The sequence below is a fragment of the Rhineura floridana genome, chromosome 5 (assembly GCF_030035675.1).
Source record: "Rhineura floridana isolate rRhiFlo1 chromosome 5, rRhiFlo1.hap2, whole genome shotgun sequence".
Lineage (NCBI taxonomy): Eukaryota > Metazoa > Chordata > Lepidosauria > Squamata > Rhineuridae > Rhineura > Rhineura floridana.
Genome location: NC_084484.1, coordinates 95146503 through 95159827, shown reverse-complemented (window position 1 = coordinate 95159827; position 13325 = coordinate 95146503). Strand labels below are relative to the sequence as shown.

At 39.4% G+C, this 13325-nt stretch overlaps 1 long non-coding RNA gene across 1 annotated transcript; it reads right to left on the bottom strand.

The window, feature by feature from the left end:
• Positions 1–5207: 5207 nt before the first annotated feature.
• On the bottom strand, positions 5208–10296 carry LOC133385874 (uncharacterized). The gene is made up of 3 exons (XR_009762992.1): positions 10228–10296; positions 8311–8353; positions 5208–5945 (listed from the first exon to the last, which is right to left on the bottom strand). It is a non-coding gene; the product is annotated as an uncharacterized LOC133385874 (long non-coding RNA).
• Between the last annotated feature and the right edge of the window lie 3029 nt (positions 10297–13325).

Here is a 13325-nt window from a genome sequence, read left to right as displayed (position 1 = left end):
TATTCTGTGGATCTCTGCTATCATGTAGTGGTACAGCCTATTGTGGCATAAGATGTGAGAAGGACCCAGCCTTTAATCAGATGTTGAATATTTTTAAGCATTAGTTTGTATTCCATGTAAACTAGTGTTACATTTCAGTCTATATTGCAACTTGTTTCTCAAGAGATTTGATAAATCAATATTCAGGTGAGTAAAAACCCACAATCTTGCCTTTTAATCAATAGAAAATCTGCAGTGCTACACACTTCTCACCAGTTAATAGAATATGGATATTAGCCTCTGAACTGAGATAGATTTTTGTCCACACTAGTCATTGCTGGTTCTTTTGTGTGTTTTTATAGCCAAAATATGAGATAAGATAAAATGAGCACATTACCTGGATACTCTCAACAATGTTTCAACATACTAGCTATATCATACAACATTCAAAACTAGTGATGATAAATCAGCCTTCACCATGACTTCCATTAGCGTTCCCTACCCCCCCCCCAATACATCTTGAGTTTGCTTATTATCTCTGTGTATACTGCTGCTGGCACTTCTGGAAGTTGGTATTTTCCTATTGCTTACTTGGAGGCATAGCTATTTGGAGAAACTAGATGACAGTTCTCTCCATGAACAAAATCAACATTTATCTCCAGCTGAATGTGAAAAATTAGCTTTGTTGAAAGTCCTGATTCAACAAAACATTCAAGGGTGTCCTTTATTTCTCTGTTCTTTTTGTTGGAATTTTAAAAGGGTTGCTACCTTTCAGCGAGCCCCATGCTCCTGTGTAGGTAAATCTTTGAGGTTGTGAAGAGAAAACTGTATTTTTCTTCTGCTTTTATACTATATCAGACCCAAACCAAATGTTATGTTGACAGCATGGCTACTACCACAACAAATGTTTCTACATGATAGGGGTTTATTGTGGCTTCTTTTAGGATCAATAATCAATATCCAACAAAATTGCCTGAATAAGTAGGTTCTCTACACCAGGATTGTTTGCCTCTCTGAGAAGTGAACACTGGTATAACAACGTCACAAGATCTGAGTTACTACGTTAGCCGCTTGGAGCCCCTAATATGCAGAAGTGTTGTTCAGTGTCAACCACACTTCTGCAATTAATATTCAAATTGGCTCACATTCAAAGTACATGCCCTCTTCCCTGTCTCGTATTACATAGGTACAATCTTGATCACCAGATAAGCAAGACAACAGAAGTTGATAAGAGTGCCACGATCTCCATAGCTTCACATCAGGAGAAGGAAACATAGAAGTCTTTCCAGTCTTAGTAAACTAACAAATACAAAGCAAGGAAACAGCTGAAAGGTGACAACCTTAGATTCAGGATGTTCTGAAGCACTTCACTTGAAAGCCTAGTTTGATACTGCTCTGAGATTTATAGTTGTATAAAAGTTGGGTTAATCCATAATTTCCCTTTAAAGCTTTTGGAAATTTCCCGAAAGGAGTTAAAGTATAAAAAAAGAAAATGTTTGCAGGATGTTTGGTTGAGAAAACAGTTATAATGTGGCAGATTTATAGGAATAATATCCAGTTTTAATAAAACTACAAAACATAAACACCACCATTAAAATGAAGAGCTAATAAAATGCAGTTAAAATCTGCATCTGAACCTATAGCTCCCATTAAAATTGGTGGTCATTGGGTTATGGCTTAAAACAGTTATGTAAGGTAGCACAAAAATACCTTTTTTTTAAGTACTTCATAAAACGTATGTTCATTTTTTCTTATATAATATAGTTTTTCTGATGTATCTGTAGATTTCTACCCTCTCTTTAAGATGTTAGAAAGGCCTGGGGAGAAACAAATCCAAAGTAACTTTTTCTTATCTTCTCCATGTAAAAAAGTGCAGACTCCAGATGCTTATAATGTAATAAAAAGTAGGCTTTCAGAAAGTGGAAGGAAAACTTAAGGCACCCATATGAAAAGGCAAGTGGTTGCTATTTTAAATACAAGCCATGTGAGAGTTGTAGTTGCAGCTTCCCACCTGGATATGTATCATTTTCACTACCACCATCTTTTTTTTCTTCCATTTTTGGGTGGAGGGGTTAAAACCACTGCAAAAAGCAACCTGCACAAGAACAACTTACTCCACAAAGCATTTTCCACATGTGGAAAATATATATTGGCCACTGCATGCTCTTTCAAAATACGATTTGGCCAAACGTTGAATTCCAAATATAGAAGCCTCCTTTGTATGCAGGAAGACCTCTTTAACAAAAGAAAACCAAACAGTCTGTTCTCACAGCCATAGTCAACAGATTTCATTTCGTGTGCTATCGGAGACATTAGCTGTGCAAAGAGACAGTAATGTGAGCTTTGGAACACATAAACTAGCACATATTCTTAATACAATGCTGTGACTTTTATGAAGACAAAATAATCCAGCATTAGCAAATCATCAGTGTGATAGAGATGGATGATATTGGATGAGATCTCCAACTTTTTTGCTTGTGTTCTGGGCATCGACCCTCCCTTCAACACAAGCAAATTCCTGATATACCTGGAACTGGGAAGTGGTATTGCCTCTGTGGATGTTCTATTTTTGCAGGTGCTTTGCCATTCCTTGCTCTGTGTTTGTGTATGTGTGTGTTGCAGTTGGTTGAAATAGTTACAACAACACTCAGCCAGAAATTGTAGCTTCTGCCTGGGTATTTTGAAACTATCTCTTAGCCACAGAAATGTTGGGAAAATCATGGTTGCTGGGCTGCAAGTTTTCTGGACTCGATGTGGCAGAGTGGAGAGACGTTTGGGTTAGCACAGCAGTAGAAAACTGGATCTTATGGATAACTTTTTACAATGTCCAGTTAATAAGCCAAATAGGGAAGATCCAGTTCCTTATAGGTGAGCTTCTTCAACAAAAGACGTACAGCACCACTTGACTTTACATATTCTTAATTTAAAATCTTCAAAACTCAGTAGCCAAACATATCTGAGCTAAGTAATCATTTTCAAACATCACATTACATGTATAGGTGCAGTTTCCTTTGCTACACTTTATAATAGTGCTATTGTTTCTGACTGATATATGTGTTAAGTGCATCCTTCTCTGGAGATAGTAAACTGATCCACAAAAACATAATTAAGAACTGTGCAGGTATGTAGAACACCCACTATGCTACTGGTGCACAAAAATGGAAAAGTTCAGGGCAAGAGGTTTGAGATGTGTTTGTGGGATAGCGCTGAAGCCCCACCATGTATGGTCAGAAGGACTCGTTTGCAAACTCTTACAGTACAAGAAAAACAAAGATAGGGAAAATGTTGTGAGATGTCCAAATCAACTCTGGCAAAGTTAATACAACTTTAATGAGGCACCAGCTCCACAAAGAAACCCAAAAGTGGAGCACTAATTGAGAATTCATTATGAGGTTCAGGTTGCATCAGCTAATCATGGTGTGTTCAATTACATCTGGTAGAATAATATGTTTTATTGCTGCTTTCTCTTTAGTATTGATTATTGGAATTGCATTACAGTGAAAGTAGATGTTTTCCAAAGCCCAGTTCCATTTCCCTAGCCTTCATTGACATTTTGAGGTGATTTTTGCTTCAGGGAAAACTGAAAAAAAGCCCTGTCTGTGTGGGTCTGACTCATGCGCTTGCCCTCCCCTTTGGATTGTGGCTATTATATTGGTCAATGGCAACTGCTGCTGCAACCAGAGGTTGTCTAGCTACAACGACAGCATAATGTAAAGCTGAAGTAAACTTTTGATAGCATGTTAAGTACTGATTTGTTGATGCAGGAAGCATTTTAAAAAGCACATTAGACATCCAGGACCGTAAGTGGTATAGGATAAATGATTATTGGCTTTGTCTGTGAAAAGAAGGCATTGGAGCCCCAGTTTTAAAAGTTATGATCATCTTATGCTTTTGGGGGAGGGGGTATTTATCATTTGTTAGTAGAGCCTGTGTATTTTGGCAGAGACAGAAATTACTGGTCTTCAACTATTTAATCCTTATAACTGAGAATCTGTAGATATCACGACACAGTGAGACACGGTGAGACCAGAGTTCAATTTCGGAGCCCCCCTCGTAATTCTCGTCTCCGCTTTTATTTTACCTCCGCTTGGAGGCGTGGATTATTTTCTCTCCATAAACAGCCTATGACCTTTAACTATTGTATAACATCACGTACATACATAGTACAACAGCATTATCTACGTGGCAATATGCAGGCAGTTATTTAACCACTACAGATGTCAGTATCGTTTACAGCCATAAAGTTAACCACATCCTGTTTTTCCACTGGTCAGATCGCAATGTCTTGAGAGATAGTGTACTGAGAACAGCAGCGTGGTTTGCCAACGTATGCTGTTCATTCAGTCCACCCCACATCTCCCCCTTTTTTATTTTTTAGCAAAAAGTAATTACTATGTAATGGTCGCGGAGCAACAGGTGTACACGTCTGGAAAAGGTATTGTAAAAAACAGCATAAGCCTATACTTAAAATGAGTAAAAGAATAGCATATCTAAGAATCTGACTTAGCCATCCAGTGGGCAGCCAACTCCAAAGCCACTGCCACCAAGTTGTAGGGGCGTCCTGCAAAATGTTATTAGCTAGATCCTTCAAGTTTTTTACCTGTGTTCTGATTTCAAAACTGTTGTCAGTTAAATTAAAACAGCACATATTCTTTATAGTTTCGCACCCCAACTGATGTTGTAATAGCAGGTAATCTATAGCTGCACGATTATCCAAGATAGCTTGTCTTAATATACCCTGCTCTTCATTTAACAAAGCAATGGCTCGAGAGGTGGCATTTATCATCTTAACATAATTACAGGCTAATTTATGTAATTGATTGCTGTTACTTACTGCCAATGCAGGAAGTCCAACAAGGGAGATGGCTAGTGATACACTTTCTGCTTTATTAAGCAATTCCACCTTGTCATTACAATCAGCCGGCATGGCAACAGCTTCTCTTTTCCTACGTTGGGCTAGCAACTCCCTTTTATGAAGGAAAATGGGAACCAGTCGACTCAGGCAACAGATGGTATCAGAAATATTAGCGGGAACATAATTAAAAGTGGTTTCTCCACATGTCCAAAACCATCCACCTGGTAAAGGAATGTGTCCGTACATACTGGATATGTTAATGTGCTGTGTACAATTCCATGTGGGTCTCCCAACCTTTAGACATCCCTTCTGCACCTTATGTCGACTACAATTAACCATCCGAGCACACGTATTATTAATGGAATTTGCAACATGTGATGTAAATAATTGAAAAGCATTAACAGGCAGCTGGAAGGTTGGAGTTCCCCAATTCGAAACAGTATGATATTTAATCTCTGAAGTATTCATGAACCGCCCAAGTCCTGTAATGTTCCCAATATCCCCAGGTGCTTTGCATACGGGTATTAAACATGTTCCCAACATACCCATTTCCTGTACATGTTCAGTCATGCAAAAGTCACTCACATTTGTCATTCTTGCTAACTGAACCCAGATATTGTGTTGAAACCGCATCCCCAACTCCTGCCCCAACCTGTCAGCCCCGGCGCTTCCTAAAATCCAACAAATGCAAAGTACAAAAATAGAATTTGTATTTAAAGACGCAATTAAAGCAAGAATGGTATTCTCAGTTGTCTTGTCCACCCCGGCTTGTTCCATTGCTTTTTCTGCTTGTGTTGCTAAGTTCTTTATTTGGCCCCAAGTCACGGGAGGTTGCGGAACATTCCGACCACGCTTCCTGGAAGACATCCCAGTATCCTGAAGTTGCAGAGAAAAATTAGGGATGGGATTCTTAAGATTATCGTGCCAGGACATCGTCTTTCCAGGGCCGGATACACCTAGCAGGTACCCACACAGGACCGTCAGGCGTAGACACAGCCGCGTAACCTCGACCCCACGTTATAAGCGGAACTGGGCCTTTCCACTCTGGATTTGGTAGTTGCCGAAACTGCACCCGCGGGGCAGGTAGAGACTCCGACTGCTGAAAATGCCGCTGCGCTCGAGTAGAAAAGGAAAAATGAGTATTGGGAGATTGAGACAAATTTAAATGATTAATGGTAAACAACACTTGTGCCAGCCACTCCTCTTTGGTGGCCAATCCCAGTGGTACTCCTCCTTTTTGTTTTTGTTTAAGCAAATGCTCTTTAAGGGTACGATTGGTACGTTCGACGACAGCTTGACCTGTAGAATTATAAGGAATACCAAACAAATGTGTAATGGACCACTTAGTGCAAAACTGTGCAAATTGCTGTGAAACATATGCAGGACCATTATCAGTTTTTATCGTCTGAGGTTGGCCCATGATGGCAATAGAACGAATGACATGATTAATAACATTCTTAGTTTTTTCCCCTTTCTGAGGAGTTACCCATATGTATCCGGAATATGTATCTACTGTAACATGCAAATACTTCCATGGGGAGAAAGTAGGAAAATGTGTAACATCCATTTGCCACAACTGGTTAACTATGAGACCTCGTGGGTTCACTCCTGGTTCTGGGGATAGAGTTAACTGTGTGCATTGGGGACATTGTTGAATAATGGCAGAGGCTTCCTGGGCAGTAAGATGGAATTGCTTCTGGAGTGCTTTAGCATTTTGATGATGAAGGGCATGACTTTCTATGGGTGTGCAAAGGAGGGCACGAAGAGCCTGATCAGCATATTGATTACCTTCTGTTAACAATCCTGGGAAAGGTTGATGACTGCGAATATGAAATATAGCAAATCGACAAGACCGAGTATGTATGAGTTTTTGAAGTGTAAGCATAAGAGCAAGTAGATTAGTGTCCAGCATGGGAGAGACATAACTACCGGGTAATGCAAGTACAACATTCTTAACATAAAGACTATCGGTAATAATGTTAACCTCCTGATCTGCAAAAGTCAACAGCGCCATACTAACAGCGGCCAACTCAGATCTCTGAGCGGAAGTTTGGGGTAAGGTGAAAATTGTCTTCCAAACCCCCTGCTCGTGCCATGCAACAACCCCTCTAGTTGGACTGCCATCAGTATAGACCGTGACCGCAGGTAAGGGTTGTAAACTGATTACAGATTGAAACTGGATAGGAATTTTTTGTGTAATTTGAAGCCGTGGATCTAATGAGGAACGACATGAAATTGTGCCCAAATAAGAGACTAAAGCCCATTGAAGGTCATCAGAAAGCGCAACAGCATTTTCCCATGTGTAAAGTTTAAGAGGCAACGAAATTTCAACCGGATCGATACCTAATAATTGCCTTGATCGTAATCGTGCTTTTTGGATTATTTCTGCTGCTTGCATTGGCAAAGTTGTGATAGATGACTTTGGTGTATGGGCTAAGTAAAGCCACTCTATTATATGTGTAGCATTGGAGCCTGACTCCTGAGTGAGTGCAGCAAAAAGTTGGCTTCCATCAAATAAAACAAATAAAATCAGTGGTTTATTCAATATTTGTCGATCCACCCAAATAGCTTTTAACGTTGTAGAAACTAATTCTAGGGATTGCCTTGCCTGTTTCGTTAAAGTAATAATATCTGCAGGTTGACGTCCTTGTTTTAAACATTCAAATAAAGGCCCCATGTCTTGAGTGGTAAGTTTACAATATGGTCGAATCCAATTAATAGAACCCAAGAATTGTTGTAGTTCTACATAAGTTGGCTTCATTGACAAAGTAAGACAGGGCAATACAGGAGTGGAGTAGGATTGCATTAATTTATGTCCTAAATACAGAAATGGTTCTTTGAGTTGTACCTTTTCAGGGGCAATCTTTCAGGTCTATAATAGCTAAGGAATAGTCATATGGAATTAAATTTGGATTGGGCGTCCCACATTGTAGCGGACCCATGGGCACAATTAATTTATTTATTTCTCGTAAATCATGTAAGAGCCTCCACTTTCCAGATTTCTTTTTAATCACAAACACTGGGGTGTTATAAGGGCTATTACTTTCTGCTATATGATCAGCTTCCAGTTGCTCCTTTACCAGTTGGTGCAGAGCTTCTAATTTTTCTTTGGGTAAGGGCCATTGTTCTACCCAAATGGGTATGTCTGTCTTCCATTGTAAAGGAAGAGCTGCCTTTTGTTGGCTAATCATTAATAACAATGGTGGTCTGGAATTGCTCCAGTAAATCCCTTCCCCACAGATTTACTGAAATGTCCAAAATACAAGGGCGAATGTGGGCTATACGATCACCATCAAGAGCAACAACTTGTATCCAATCCTTACTCCGTTTTGAATCCTGAGCTCCGCCCACTCCCCACACAGAAGGGGCCACTTCTACTGGCCAAGAGGATGGCCAGTTATGTTCAGCAATTACTGTGACATCTGCCCCAGAATCTATAATACCTTCAAAAATAACATTGTTTAAACAATACTTACGAACCGGTTTCTCCCTGGTCACTTCTGCCAGTACTGCAGCTACCTGTGGATGGAAAGGATTACCTGAAATACTCACACTCGGCGATTTCGTCCTTGTAGATCCGAATCCACCAGTACGTTTTTGGGAGGAAGTGTTCGATGTGAAAAGACGATATGGCAATAACAATAGTTGCGCAAAAGAATCTCCCTTCTTCAACTGAAGGGGAAGGTGACTCCAATACTGAATATAAATAATTCCCTGATAATCAGAATCAATAACACCAGGTACCACCATTATATTATTCTTGGAAGCAGAGGATCGCGGTAGTACAAGGCCTACGGTGCCTTCTGGTAAAGGGCCAGTGAGTGTGGTAGGCATTAAAAGAACTGCTCCAGGCAAAGGAACATCTTTTGACTCTGCATGTATTAAATCAATTCCAGCGCTTCCTTGAGTAGCAGGGGTGGGTACACTTCCTTGAGATTCGGGGCTGGAAGCCTGCCCCAAGTTCAGTTTCCCTCAATAGGACGGGAAGACACGTTGGTATTGGTAGTGGGAGCTGAACGACACTGATTAGCCCAATGATAACCCTTTTTACATTTCGGACAGATTTTCTTTGGCCGGTTTGTAACAGTGCCCCCACCTTTAAATGCTCCTCCGCCAGGAGCCCGACATTCCCTTCTGAAATGACCAGGCTTTTGACAATTAAAACAATTGCCTGTAGGTTTGTTACCCTGTCTTAATGCCCCAGCTAACAATGTCATGGCATGAACATGTGTACCTACCTCTGCACAAGCTTGAATCATGTCTCCCAATTCATATTGCGGTCTATGAATAATGTTTTTCAAAATCTTTTTACAGTCTGTGTTAGAATTCTCGTAAGCTAATTTTAACAATAATTCCCCTTGTGCCTGAGGGTTATCAACCTGCCGTGTCAGAGCCTCTTTCAAACGGTCAACAAACTGAAAATAGGGCTCTGTTGCTTGCTGCCGTACATTCGTAAAAGAACGTAAGGGTTCTTTCCCAGCAGGCACCTTTTTAAATGCTTTCTGTATACACTCAGCAGTTCGATGAAATGCGGCTTCAGGCAATACCCCTTGTTGTGCTATGGTAGCAAAATTACCTGACCCATAAATTTGCTCGGGAATGATATTAGCATCCCCAGCTGCTATAGCAGCATGTCTAAATTCTTGGTCCCAAACTACATATTGCGAAGGAGTCAAAATCATCCTAAAGAGATCCTTCCAATCTTGAGGGATCATGTTATATCCAGTAGCTACTCCTTCCAACATCCCTTGTACATAATTAGCCGTAATCCCATATTCTCTTACTGCCTTATTTATTTCTCTAATAACAGAAAACGGAAGAGCTGTCCAAGTTGCTATGCGATTATTAGCATTATTAGGATCTGGCTGATATGTAACGGGAAAAGCTGAAATTGTACCCTCCCAGTCTCCCATTTCTTCCATAGATAATAATCCTGAGGCTGCAGCCTGAGCTATGGCTGCTTTAACCTTCCCAGTAACCTGTTCTTGTTGAACTGGAGGGCTATATGGAGGAGCATTTACAAATTTCTCAATATCCTTTTCAGGTGTAGGTAAAGAAAGTTGGGGATAAAGAGGAGTTTTCTGGTCAGAATTGGCAAACAGCGATGTCTCTTTTATCCCTAAATGACTAATGGCCTCAGCACACTTTTGCCATAATAAGAGATGGTGAATAGGTGCTCTTGGTTCTTCATGTAATTTTCTCCCTATCTTTATCCAATCTGACTGACGTAGTGATCCTTGCTCTGGATACCATGGACATTGACATTGAATTGTTTTTAACAATGATTCAATGTGAGAACGACTTATAAAAGCTGAGGTATCCTGTTTTAAAATTTTTTGTAGCTCTTGTGCATGAACCTTCTGCTGAGCTGACAATTCCCCCCCCATACTCACGAATGGGAGCTGTACGCTGAGGTGCACCGTTGGCTGATCCTGCCAGTGGGTACGAGGGTGTTTGTTCTGAATCACGTCGGGGTCACCAGATGTAGATATCACGACACAGTGAGACACGGTGAGACCAGAGTTCAATTTCGGAGCCCCCCTCGTAATTCTCGTCTCCGCTTTTATTTTACCTCCGCTTGGAGGCGTGGATTATTTTCTCTCCATAAACAGCCTATGACCTTTAACTATTGTATAACATCACGTACATACATAGTACAACAGCATTATCTACGTGGCAATATGCAGGCAGTTATTTAACCACTACAGATGTCAGTATCGTTTACAGCCATAAAGTTAACCACATCCTGTTTTTCCACTGGTCAGATCGCAATGTCTTGAGAGATAGTGTACTGAGAACAGCAGCGTGGTTTGCCAACGTATGCTGTTCATTCAGTCCACCCCACAAGAATCTTTAAAATCTAAACTCTAATGAACTTAGTTGTTCTGTTTGTTTGTCTTTCAATTGAATGTTTGGGAAATATTTGAACCAGCATGGCAAAATAATTATAATTCATTAATGTGTTTTACATGAAACCTCTGAACAAAAACAAAGTATGTTTTCTCCATTTGTGGTTTAAAAGTAAAATTTCAAATTGCTTTAATTAAGTTCAATTGTATTGGTCACATATATATGTTCCTGTTTCAAAACTCCATAATGCAAATACTAATTTTGTTTTAGGTTTGTGAATCAGTTTTGTTTGGAAATATTCCCCCAGCTCTTTAAATTGGAAAATACTATGCAGGTTTATTCACACACATCATTACGTAAGTTACAGGAGCGAAAATGTGAAATTTTTACTGGTCTGGGAATGTTGTGTTTTTAATTGTACACAAGCCGAATGAAAGACTATGCAATTAGTTCAGAATATTTCCTTTCTTTGTTCTGAAATAAAAGCAATGGGGATATCAAACTTCTAAAGCTATTTTTAAAGGCTATTTTAACAGAACTTGCAATTTAATCAGAAAATTGTGGTTCTCCAGAATGGGATTTCTCCAATCAGTAATGTGGGGGAGGGACACACACCCTTCTTTGGTGTTTATTGGTTGGATCTAAATGCTACTTTATGGAGGTCCCACAGAGGTCCCTCCTTTTTGCTTTGAACAGCAGAGTGTATAATATATTTCAACACATATTTTGAAAGTTTCAATTTCAAAAGAGATTTACTGTGAGATGTGGGAAACTGCTGTTTGAGTAATATGAATCCAAAGTTCCACTGGGTATGCAGAAGTAGTTTTGCAGTTGTTTGGATCCAGGTCTGTGTGATACATATTTCTTTCCTGGGGAACTGGCTTCCAATGACATGGCCAAGAAGCAGTCCATTTTTAAAGACATTTTAACTGGGTGTCCACTGTCCACCCACAAATGCAGCCATGTTGTTTATGTTTCCCATATTGTTTCACAACCTTGAATCTTAAATCTTGAATCATTAATGCTATTTGTACTAAAATTCTTGCATTTTAGTTGATGTGAACAGATGTAGAACAGAGGAAGTGACTGCTTCCTCCAATAATAGGCATAGCTGGATTCACAGTGAGTGAATGATGTTCACATTGAAAAACAGTTTAGACAATCAGATGATCTTTTGAGTTCCTGTTCTGGCATATGAAAAATTATTAGTTAATATTGTTTTGGTATAACTATATCACCACAACACCATCTTGGAAGTCATTTTTTTTTTAACTCTATGAATAAGGAGGATATTTTACAGTACTTGTCAATTCGATCAGGAATACAAAGACATGAAGGTCTGGTTCAGAAATAATGCTAATCTATGGTTTAGTGTTACAGGCATAAGCCTTGGGCTCATGTTCTCCCTCTTACTATATACTATGGTAGTGGTGCTGCAAGGAGTGCAGAAGCTTTTGTTTCCAGCTTCAACTAATGACAGTTGTAGCATTACATCCAAACCCAAAACCATGGTTAATTCACACTCTGAAGTTGACTAATTTCCTTAAACCATAGTTAAAGCATATCACATTTTGTTTTTGAGTTCAGACTTAACACTAAACTGTGGTTATGTGAACATAGAAGCAAAAGTTTCTGAACTCCTCCTTCCATCCACAGTAAAAGAAGACAGGGCAGTGCAGAAGCCCAAGGCTTCTCCGTATGACACTAAACCATCTAAAGTTCAACTATCCAAATAAGACCTAAGAGTATATATGCTTGTTATTTAAGCAAGCTAATCAGAAGTAGATACTGCATTCAAGAAATATTTCCTTTTTAAAAGTTATTATTATAGTTCAGTTTGGTATTGAAAACAATACTTAAGTATGTATGTATCCAGGACTCTAAAATGGCCAAATGGAAAGTACTAGTTTTACCTTGTCATTCAGCTAATAATTACCAGCAAACACTCAATTTTCAGAAAATGATTTATCAATTAAATTCCTTTTGAAAATCATGATATGAGATTGTACAACACATGGGTTATTTGTGTGGATTGGATGGCAGTTTGCAATCCCTTAATTTCACTTGAGCGGTCTGTAGCCTGGATTCTGTCATTTTTGATATGTCAGATTTGTTAGATTACTTCTAAAAATGTTGCATTGATGCTGAGACATAATGGAATGGTTTCAAATGCCTTCCTGTACTGTAGCTCTGTGTAGGTGGAGAGTGATTGATTAATTGACAGATTCAGGGAGTCTGATGGATAGGCAAATGAATAATGTATAAATTTAAGATAAAGGGTTACACGTCAGTTACACAGGTTTATGTGTGTTATATGCTTTGACCACTGCTAGAATCCACTCCACAACCTCTGTTATCTCAGTGGTGTTAAGAACAGTAGAATTTATGCTTCTGAAAATTTGTTCCAACTATTACCTATGAAACTGAATGGCTGTTAAGGTAACCAACATTTTCAGAGGTGTGTAGTAGCTGTGTAGCTTGATTTTTCAGACATTAGTTGCCATTCACATTTTTGCCTCAACCTAGGCCAAACTAGGTTTTTTTGTCAGGCTGCTAACGGGGCAATCCTACGCATGTCTACTTAGAAACCCGCCCCACTGAGTTTAAGTACACTTACTACCTGGCAATGGTGTAGAATTAT